Source organism: Anabrus simplex, chromosome 1 (assembly GCF_040414725.1).
Source record: "Anabrus simplex isolate iqAnaSimp1 chromosome 1, ASM4041472v1, whole genome shotgun sequence".
Classification (NCBI taxonomy): Eukaryota; Metazoa; Arthropoda; class Insecta; order Orthoptera; family Tettigoniidae; genus Anabrus; species Anabrus simplex.
Window position 1 is genome coordinate 1658944133 of NC_090265.1, and position 12408 is coordinate 1658956540.

A 12408-nucleotide genomic window follows, 5' to 3' on the forward strand; every position below is an offset into this window, starting at 1 on the left:
ATAGCTGTCAACCAAAATAGGTACAAATAAGACTTAATATCTGGGAAAAAAATATACTGTTGTGTAAGGCACTCATAGGACTCCTTTGGGCGGGGATGGAAAGGGGGTGAAGAACGAGTGTAAAAATCTTACTATATATAGAAATGGAAGTGTGTGTGTAAATGACACATCTCCAACTAAACCACTGGAGCAATTTCAACCAAACTTGGTACACGAATCACTTACTATCGGGAGACGATCACTGTGGGGGGTAAGCCATCCCTAGCGCCCTTAAGGGAGAGGGTCAGGGGGGTGGTAGTTACAATAATAATCGAGAATAGTGTCGAATTCATAGTTTTCGGGGTCGCTGAGTTGAAAAGTGATACTCTAGAATTTTTTTAAAATCCAGCCCCCTTTTAGGTTGGGAGCAAAGGGTGGGGGGGTGGGGTGAGATATAGAAATAATTAAAAACAGTTTCGAATCCATAGATTTCAGGGTCTCTGAGATGAATAGTATTACTCCGGATTTTTTGCAAATCCAAGTAGGGAGCGAAGGGGGTGAGATATAAAATTAACCGAAAAACTACATATAAAAATATTATCTTCTTCTTCTTACTATATATAAAAATTGATGTATGTGTGTGCGTGGGTGTGTGGGTGTGGGTGTGTATATGACACATCTCCTCCTAAACCACTGGAGCAATTTCACCAAACGTGGTACACTTATCAATTAGTATCAGGAGACAAACCGCGTGAGGGTAAGACACCCCTAGCACCCTTTTGGCAGGGGGCGAGGGGAGTGGTATAAAAATAATCTTATAAATAAAGTTGTTCGTTTCTGTTTGTCTGTTTGTCTGTTTGTCTGTTTGTCTGTTCCACCATCACGTCGAAACAGCTGGATAGATCTCAACCAAACTTCATATTTAGAGTATACTCATCCCGGGGAAGGTTTAGATACGCATATCATTTTAAAATCTTTGAATACACGGGGGGTTTATAAGAAAACCGGAATGGTTTTTCCACCATCACGTCGAAACGGCTGGATAGATCTCAAGCAAACTTCATATTTAGAGTATACTCCTCCCGGGGAGGGTTTCGATATGCATATCATTTTAAAATATTTGAATACACGGGGGGTTTATAGGAAAACCAGAATGGTTTTTCCACCATCACGTCGAAACGGCTGGATAGATCTCAACCAAACTTCATACTTAGAGTATACTCCTCCCGGGGAAGGATTAGATATGCATATCATTTTAAAATCTTTGAATACACGGGGGGGGGGGGTTATAGGAAAACCAGAATGGTTTTTCCACCATCACGTCGAAACGGCTGAATAGATCTCAACCAAATTTCATATTTAGAGTATACTCATCCCGGGGAAGGTTTCGATATGCATATCATTTTAAAATCATTGAATACACGGGGGTTTATAGGAAAATCAGAACGGTTTTTCCACCATCACGTCGAAACGACTGGATAGATCTCAACCAAACTCCATATTTAGAGTATACTCATCCCGGGGAAGGTTTCGATATGCATATTATTTTAAAATCTTTGAATACACGGGGGGTTTATAGGAAAACCAGAATGGTTTTTCCACCATCACGTCGAAGCTGCTGGGTAGATCTCAACCAAACTTCATATTTAGAGTATACTCCTCCCGGGGAAGGTTTCGATACGCATATCATTTTAAAATCATTGAATACACGGGGGGTTTATAGGAAAACCAGAATGGTTTTTCCACCATCACGTCGAAACGGCTGGATAGATCTCAACAAAATTTCATATTTAGAGTATACTCATCCCGGGGAAGGTTTCGATATGCATATCATTTTAAAATCTTTGATTACACGGGGGTTGATAAGAAAACCAGAATGGTTTTTCCACCATCACGTCGAAACAGCTGGATAGATCTCAACCAAACTTCATATTTAGGGTATACTCCTCCCGGGGAAGGTTTCGATATGCATATCATTTTAAAATCTTTGAATACACGGGGGTTTATAGGAAAACCAGAATAGTTTATCCACCATCACGTCGAAACGGCTGGATAGATCTCAACCAAACTTCATATGTAGAGTATACTCCTCACGGGGAAGGTTTTGATATGCATATCATTTTAAAATCTTTGAATACACGGGGGGTTTATAGGAAAACCAGAATGGTTTTTCCACCATCACGTCGAAACGGCTGGATGGATCTCAACAAAATTTTATTCAGAGTATACTCCTCACGGGGAAGGTTTTGATATGCATATCATTTTAAAATCTTTGAATACACGGGGGGTTTATAGGAAAACCAGAATGGTTTTTCCACCATCACGTCGAAACGGCTGGATGGATCTCAACAAAATTTTATTCAGAGTATACTCATCCCGGGGAAGGTTTCGATATGCATATCATTTTAAAATCCTTGAATACACGGGGGGTTTATAGGAAAACCAGAATGGTTTTTCCACCATCACGTCGAAACGGCTGAATAGATCTCAACAAAATTTCATATTTAGAGTATACTCCTCCCGGGGAAGGTTTCGATATGCATATCATTTTAAAATCTTTGATTACACGGGGGTTGATAAGAAAACCAGAATGGTTTTTCCACCATCACGTCGAAACAGCTGGATAGATCTCAACCAAACTTCATATTTAGAGTATACTCCTCCCGGGGAAGGTTTCGATATGCATATCATTTTAAAATCTTTGAATACACGGGGGTTTATAGGAAAACCAGAATAGTTTATCCACCATCACGTCGAAACGGCTGGATAGATCTCAACCAAACTTCATATGTAGAGTATACTCCTCACGGGGAAGGTTTTGATATGCATATCATTTTAAAATCTTTGAATACACGGGGGGTTTATAGGAAAACCAGAATGGTTTTTCCACCATCACGTCGAAACGGCTGGATGGATCTCAACAAAATTTTATTTAGAGTATACTCATCCTGGGGAAGGTTTCGATATGCATATCATTTTAAAATCTTTGATTACACGGAGGTTTATAAGAAAACCAGTATGGTTTTTCTACCATCACGTCGAAACAGCTGGATAGATCTCAACCAAACTTAATATTTAGAGCATACTCCTCCCGGGGAAGATTTCGATATGCATATCATTTTAAAATCCTTGAATACACGGGGGTTTAGAGGAAAACCAGAATGGTTTTCCCACCATCACGTCGAAACGGCTGGATGGATCTCAACCAAATTTCATATTTAGAGTATACTCATCCCGGGGAAGGTTTCGATATGCATATTATTTAAAAAAAATTGAATACACGGGGTGTTTATAGGAAAACGAGAACGGTTTTTCCACCATCACGTCGAAACGGCTGGATATATCTCAACCAATCTTCATATTTAGAGTATACTCCTCCCGGGGAAGGTTTCGATATGCATATCATTTTAAAATCTTTGAATACACGGGGGGTTTATAGGAAAACCAGAATGGTTTTTCCACCATCACGTCGAAACGGCTGGATAGATCTCAACCAAATTTCATATTTAGAGTATACTCATCCCGGGGAAGGTTTCGATATGCATATCATTTTATAATCTTTGAATACACGGGGGTTTATAGGACAACCAGAATAGTTTATCCACCATCACGTCGAAACGGCTGGATAGATCTCAAACAAATTTCATATTTAGAGTATACTCCTCCCGGGGAAGGTTTCGATATGCATATTATTTTAAAATCTTTGAATACACGGGGCGTTTATAGGAAAACCAGAATGGTTTTTCCACCATCACGTCGAAACGGCTGGATATATCTCAACCAAACTTCATATTTAGAGTATACTCATCCCGGGGAAGGTTTCGATATGCATATCATTTTAAAATCCTTGAACACACGGGGGGTTTATAGGAAAACCAGAATGGTTTTTCCACCATCACGTCGAAACGGCTGGATGGATCTCAACCAAATTTCATATTTAGAGTATACTCATCCCGGGGAAGGTTTCGATATGCATATCATTTTAAAACCTTTAATACACGGGGGGGTTTATAGGAATACCAGAATGGTTCTTCCACTATCACGTCGAAACGGCTGGATAGATCTCAACCAAACTTCACATTTAGAGCATACTCCTCCCGGGGAAGGTTTCGATATGCATATCATTTTAAAATCTTTGAATAGACGGGGTGTTTATTGGAAAACCAGAATGGTTTTCCTCCATTTTCTCTTATACTATTGATTTTCTGTAAACTTCGTTTACCGTACGTGAAACGTCTCTTCATTATAAACAACTTTCGTTATGTTTATAATTTACCTTACTCTTTACATGACGGAGAAATTTACAATTTTCTGCTGGTACCATGCTCTGCATTGAGTGACCGACAGACCGACAACGAACCTACAGGTTACCATGGCAATATCTCTGACTGCATGCAAGCAGGGAAGTAACGTATTGCCATTTTCCTCATTATGCTTTTAAATTCTTGGTTGTTCCTTGGGTAGAATGCAAGAAAGGCGTCAATCGGCCTATCTGCGGGATATTGGCGGAATATCGTTGGATGTTATAACCGCCTTCGAATAGATTAAATAATAACACCATTAGTCATCTTCTTATTATTTGTTTACCTAGGAATCAATGGACCTAAATTGCTCCTCTGTTACCGTTTTATTATATCCATAACTCACACTAGCATAATTTATGGAGGGGCATTTGTTTTTCCAATACATTAACTTGGCATTTACATATTTGTCGTTTTCCGGCTGTCCTCAGTTATAATCCATTTTCTATTACTTTCAACTCTCTTAACTGTATTATTTTCTTCCTTAATTACGCCGTATGTACGCGAGTGCTACAAACTACTGGATGTATTTCCACCAATACTCATATTTAGAATACACCTGTCCTTGATAGATTTTAGGGCAAATATTGTTTCTAAATCCCTGAACTGACTGGGGGTTTATACGAAACCGAAACAGTGATTTTGCACTTCCACAAAATATACACAACCAACGTTAATTTAAATCTACCTGCCTTGGTAGAAATTAATTTCTAAACCTTTTTTCTCATGTGCATCATTTCGATACGAGGATTAATAAGGGAGATATCATTAACGGACCGTTTTTTTGTACAAGTCCCATCGGACTTAACTCACGAGCGGGTGCGTGTAAAGCGTATTCCTTACAACTTGAAAACTACTGAAGACATTCGAACCAAAATTCATATTTAGCATCCACCTGTCCAAAGGTAGGTTTTAAACGTAAATAACATTTCATATTCCGGAATGGACTGGCGGTTTATAGGGAACCGAAATGGTGATTTTACTCTTGCACAATATATAGAGAACAAGACCAACCTGACTGGAAATCGACCAAACGTGATGGAATTCTACCTCTAAACCTTTTTTTCATATGCATTTTTTCGTCAGGAGGATTAATAAGGGAGATATCATGAATGGTCAGTTTTGCAGGTTAAGTCCAGCGGCCATAACCAAAAAGGTGTTTTACATGGAGCAGATTCCTTATCTATATAAATCAAATCGTAACGACTGTGTGCCTCTACACTGACTATTTAGGCGAAATTTTCGTACAGCTTTCCGTTTAAGGGGTAATAATGACCATCTGCATAATTTTTGGTTTAGTTTCTGAAAGTCCTAATTTTTACCCGCCTCGCCGAAAATCCAGATTGCGGCATAATCTGCCAGAAGAAAAAGAAGATAATTGAAATTTGACAAAATTATACGTTTTAGCCTGTAACGAACGGAAAACATCCAAGATCATTAAATTCTTCACTTTTTATCCCCGAAGAATATCGAAATATGCAGGCAATTTTAATAATGGTGCAGACCTTCTGAAATTCCTATCGCATAACAGATTGCAAAATCTCCGTTCAATTTGGAATGATCTACAACCTTGGTCTTATTACTCTTTGCCGTATCTGTATCAATTTTACGTTTGATTTTTCTCTATTAATGGATGTTAAGTCAATTTGGAATTTTCACATGCATAATTTACACCTTCGATTACTTATATGAAATACAGAATCATCAAACTCTTCACGAAAATTGGCCCACCCAGTAGCCATATATGAGCCAAATGCTATGTATATAGCTGTCACATAATTATCCGAAAAGTAATGTAATGTGAGATAATCTTACAAGAACGTTACCCTGTTCCACGTTTCTAACTCAATCTGACCCAAGAATAGATTACATATCATAGGACCAGCCATTTAGGCCACTAAATCCGGCGTGTCTTATGGTATAATCCTTTGTCGATATGACGTACGTTTAGTAGCAGTTAATCTGTAAATGAAGGTCTTCAGTATTGTACACACGCATATAGTTTCGTATGTCGATCTATATATATTCACTGATGTCGATTTGTAGCGATCGAGAAAGGGTGGGTCTGCTATTGTAATCAGTACTCCCCACACCGACTTTGACTGGCAGTATGAAAGGGTTCCTTCTCCAACTCCTGTGTAACTGTCATTAGTAAGGAAGGTCTACAATTGTAATGAATAGTTCACTTCTCGATTTGACTTGCAGAAGGCAAGTGAGCATGCAGTTTTGTTTAAAACTCCCCTACCCGATTGTGTTTGGCAGTAGGCAAGGGTGCCCGCCATTATAAAGAAATGTCCTCATCTAAAATGTGACTGGCATTAGGCATAGTGGCCTGCTATTTTGATGGAAACTTACCAACTTTGTGTGACTGGCAGTAAGCTGGCTGAAAGTAGGAAAATGGGCCTGACATTATAATGATAACTGCACAACTTAATTTCGAGTGGTAGTAGGGTAATTGCATGCCATTATAATAAAAACTCTAATCTGTCTGGAAGTAGGAAAGGGGGGCTGCCATTTTAACGAAAACTCCCCAAATCGATTCTGTCCGCATAGTAGGCAATGGGGCCTGCAATTATAACGTAAACTTCTAAACTCGATTGTGAATGGCAGTAGGCAGTGAGCCTGCCGTTATATCACAAATCCATAACAAACACTTTACATTGGAAACAACGTACGGGGACCTCCCCATGCTCTTTCTCGGATAACGCTAAGAGACATGCAATTTTAAAACAATCTTATTTACTGCATGCACACTATACACTTCGATATTCGAATACAATGTAGAATACCGTAGCGAAGCACGGGTACATTCGCTAGTCTATATAAATAAAATTGTTTCTGTTTGTCTGTTTGTCTGTCTGTTTGTCTGTTCCACCATCACGTCGAAACGGCTGTATAGATCTCAACCAAACTTCATATTTAGAGTATACTGACCCCGGGGAAGGTTTCGATATGCATATCATTTTAAAATCTTTGAAAAGACGGGGGTTTTATAGGAAAAACGGTTTTCCTCCATTTTCTCTTATACTATTATAGGCAAAATATCGAATTTGTCGTATAAGGACGAGACAAAGCTCAATTTAATCCTCTTGACGCAAAGAACAAAACTCGGTAAGCCCTACGGGCTCGAAAACCATGTTTTAAGGCCCTAAAACCAACCGTTACGGAGATATTGGCACCACACTACCCCTGCTCTAGGAATCGGATAAAGAAATGAACTGCCGTAACCATGGCAACGTCAGCTCCAGGATTCTAGAGCAGTGAGATTATGCATGTACGTTTGGGCATAGCTGTCAACCAAAATAGGTACAAATAAGACTTAATATCTGGGAAAAAAATATACTGTTGTGTAAGGCACTCATAGGACTCCTTTGGGCGGGGATGGAAAGGGGGTGAAGAACGAGTGTAAAAATCTATATAAGTAAAATTGTTTCTGTTTGTCTGTCTGTTTGTCTGTTCCACCATCACGTCGAAACGGCTGGATAGATCTCAACCAAACTTCATATTTAGAGTATACTCATCCCGGGGAAGGTTTCGATATGCATATCATTTTAAAATCTTTGAATACACGGGGGGTTTATAGGAAAACCTGAATGGTTTTTCCACCATCACGTCGAAACGGCTGGATAGATCTCAACCAAACTTCATATTTAGAGTATACTCCTCCCGGGGAAGGTTTCGATATGCATATCATTTTAAAATCTTTGAATACACGGGGGGTTTATAGGAAAACCAGAATGGTTTTTCCACCATCACGTCGAAACGGCTGGATAGATCTCAACCAAACTTCGTATTTAGAGTATACTCCTCCCGGGGAAGGTTTCGATATGCATATCATTTTAAAATCTTTGAATACACGGGGGGTTTATAGGAAAACCAGAATGATTTTTCCACCATCACGTCGAAACGGCTGGATAGATCTCAACCAAATTTCATATTTAGAGTATACTCATCCCGGGGAAAGTTTCGATATGCATATCATTTTAAAATCTTTGAATAGACGGGGGTTTATAGGAAAACCACAATGGTTTTTCCACCATCACGTCGAAACGGCTGGATAGATCTCAACCAAACTTCATATTTAGAGTATACTCCTCCCGGGGAAGGTTTTGATGTGCATATCATTTTAAACTCCTTGAAAACACGTTGGGGTTATAGGAAAACCAAAATGGTTTTTCCACCATCACGTCGAAACGGCTGGATAGATCTCAACCAAATATCATATTTAGAGTATACTCCTCCCGGGGAAGGTTTCGATATGCATATCATTTTAAAATCTTTGAATACATGGGGGGTTTATCGGAAAACCAGAATGGTTTTTCCACCATCACGTCGAAACGGCTCGATAGATCTCAACCAAATTTCATATATACAGTATACTCATCCCGGGGAAGGTTTCGATATGCATATCATTTTAAAATCTTTGAATACACGGGGGGTTTGTAAGAAAACCAGAATGGTTTTTCCACCGTCACGTCGAAACGGCTGGATAGATCTCAACAAAATTTCATATTTAGAGTATACTCATCCCGGGGAAGGTTTCGATATGCATATCATTTTAAAATCTTTGGATACACGGGGGGTTTATAGGAAAACCAGAATGGTTTTTCCACCATCACGTCGAAACGGCTGGATAGATCTCAACCAAATTTCATATTTAGAGTATACTCATCCCGGGGAAGGTTTCGATATGCATATCATTTTAAAATCTTTGAATACACGGGGGGTTTATACGGAAACCAGTATGGTTTTTCCACCATCACGTCGAAACGGCTGGATAGATCTCAACCAAACTTCATATTTAGAGTATACTCTTCCCGGGGAAGGTTTCGATACGTATATCATTTTAAAATCTTTGAATACACGGGGGTTTATAGGAAAACCAGAATGGTTTTTCCACCATCACGTCGAAACGGCTGGATAGATCTCAACCAAATTTCAAATTTAGAGTATACTCATCCCGGGGAAGGTTTCGATATGCATATCATTTTAAAATCTTTGAATACACGGGGGTTTATAGGAAAACCAGAATGGTTTTACCACCATCACGTCGAAACGGCTGGATAGATCTCAACCAAACTTCATATTTAGAGTATACTCATCCCGGGGAAGGTTTCGATATGCATATCATTTTAAAATCTTTGAATAGACGGGGGTTTATAGGAAAACCAGAATGTTTTTTCCACCATCACGTCGAAACGGCTCGATAGATCTCAAACAAATTTCATATTTAGAGTATACTCATCCCGGGGAAGGTTTCGATATGCATATCATTTTAAAATCTTTGAATACACGGGGGGTTTATAGGAAAACCAGAATGGTTTTTCCACCATCACGTCGAAACGGCTGGATAGATCTCAACGAAATTTCATATTTAGAGTATACTCATCCGGGGAAGGTTTCGATATGCATATCATTTTAAAATCTTTGAATAGACGGGGGTTTATAGGAAAACCAGAATGGTCTTTCCACCATCACGTCGAAACGGTTCGATAGATCTCAACTAAACTTCATATTTAGAGTGTATTCATCCCATGGAAGGTTTCAATATGCATATCATTTTAAAATCTTTCAATAGACGGGGGGTTTATAGGGAAACCAGAATGGTTTTCCTCCATTTTCTCTTATACTATTGATTTTCTGTAAGCTTCGTTTACCGTACGTGAAACGTCTCTTCATTATAAACAACTTTCGTTATGTTCATAGTTTACCTTACTCTTTACATGACGGAGAAATTTACAATTTTCTGCTGGTACCATGCTCTGCATTGAGTAACCGACAGACCGACAACGAACCTACAGGTTACCATGGCAACGTCTCTGACTGCATGCCAGCAGGGAAGTAACGTTTTGCCATTTTCCTCAGCATGCTTTTAAATTCGTGGTTGTTCCTTAGGTAGAAGGCAGAAGAGGCGTCAATTGGCCTATCTGCGGGATATTGGCGGAATATCGTTGGATGTTATAACCGCCTTCGAATAGATTAAGTAATAACACCATTAGTCATCTTCTTATTTTTTGTTTACCTAGGAATCACTGGACCTAAATTTCTCCTCTGTTACCGCTTTATTATATCCATAACTCACACTAGCATAATTTATTGAGGGTCATTTGATTTTCCAATACATTAACTAGGCATTTACATATTTGTCGTTTTCCGGCTGTCCTCAGTTATAATCCATTTTCTATTACTTTCAACTCTCTTAACTGTACTATTTTCTTCCTTAATTACGCCGTATGTACGCGAATGCTACAAACTACTGGATGTATTCCCACCAATACTCATATTTAGAATACACCTGTCCTTGATAGGTTTTAGGGCAAATGTTGTTTCTAAATCCCTGAACTGACTGGGGGTTTATACGAAACCGAAACAGTGATTTTGCACTTCCACAAAATATACACAACCAACGTTAATTTAAATCTACCTGCCTTGGTAGAAATTTTTTTCTAAACCTTTTTTCTCATGTGCATCATTTCGATATGAGGATTAATAAGGGAGATATCATTAACGGACCGTTTTTCTGTACAAGTCCCAACGGACTTAACTCTCGAGCGGGTGCGTGTAAAGCGTATTCTTTACAACTTGAAAACTACTGAAGACATTCGAACCAAAATTCATATTTAGCATCCACCTGTCCAAAGGTAGGTTTTAAACGTAAATAACATTTCATGTTCCGGAATGGACTGGCGGTTTATAGGGAATCGAAATGGTGATTTTACTCTTCCACAATATATACAGAACAAGACCAACCTGACTGGAAATCGACCAAACGTGATGGAATTCTACCTCTAAACCTTTTTTTCATGTGCATTTTTTCGTCAGGAGGATTAATAAGGGAGATATCATGAATGGTCAGTTTTGCAGGTTAAGTCCAGCGGACATAGCCAAAAAGGTGTTTTACATGGAGCAGATTCCTTATCTACATAAATCAAATCGTAACGACTGTGTGCCTCTACACTGACTATTTAGGCGAAATTTTCGTACAGCTTTCCGTTTAAGGGGTAATATTGACCATCTGCATAATTTTTGGTTTAGTTTCCTGAAAGTCCTAATTTTTACCCGCCTCGCCCAAAATCCAGATTGCGGCATAATCTGCCAGAAGAAAAAGAAGATAATTGAAATTTGACAAAATTATACGTTTTAGCCTGTAACGAACGGAAAACATCCTAGATCATTAAATTTTTCACTTTTTATCCGCGCAGAATATAGAAATATGCAGGCAATTTTAATGATGGTGCAGACCTTCGGAAATTCCTATCACATAACTGATTGCACAATATTCGTTCAATTTGGAATGATCTACAACCTTGGTCTTATGACTTTTTGCCGTATCTGTATCCCTTTTACGTTTGATTTTTCTATATTAATGGATGTTAAGTCAATTTGGAATTTTCACATGCATAATTCATACCTTCGATTACTTATATGAAATACAGAATCATCAAACTCTTCACGAAAATTGGCCCACCCAGTAGCCATATATCAGCCAAATGCTATGTATGTAGCTGTCACATAATTATCCGAAATGTAATGTAATGTGAGATAATCTTACAAGAACGTTACCCTGTTCCACGTTTCTAACTCAATCTGACCCAAGAATAGATGACATATCATAGGACCAGCCATTTAGGCCACTAAATCCGGCGTGTCTTATGGTATAATCCTTTGTCGATATGACGTACGTTTAGTAGCAGTTAATCTGTAAATGAAGGTCTTCAATATTGTAAACACGCATATACTTTCGTATGTCGATTTGTAGTGATCGAGAAAGGGTTGGTCTGCTATTGTAATCAGTACTCCCCACACCGACTTTGTGTGTCATACTTTGACTGGCAGTATGAAAGGGTTCCTTCTCCAACTCCTGTGTAACTGTCATTAGTAAGGAAGGTCTACAATTGTAATGAATAGTTCACTTCTCGATTTGACTTGCAGAAGGCAAGTGAGCATGCAGTTTTGTTTAAAACTCCTACCCGATTGTGTTTGGCAGTAGGCAAGGGTGCCCGCCATTATAAAGAAATGTCCTCATGTAAAATGTGACTGGCATTAGGCATAGTGGCCTGCTATTTTGATGGAAACTCACCAACTTGGTGTGACTGGCAGTAAGCTGGCTGGAAGTAGGAAAATGGGC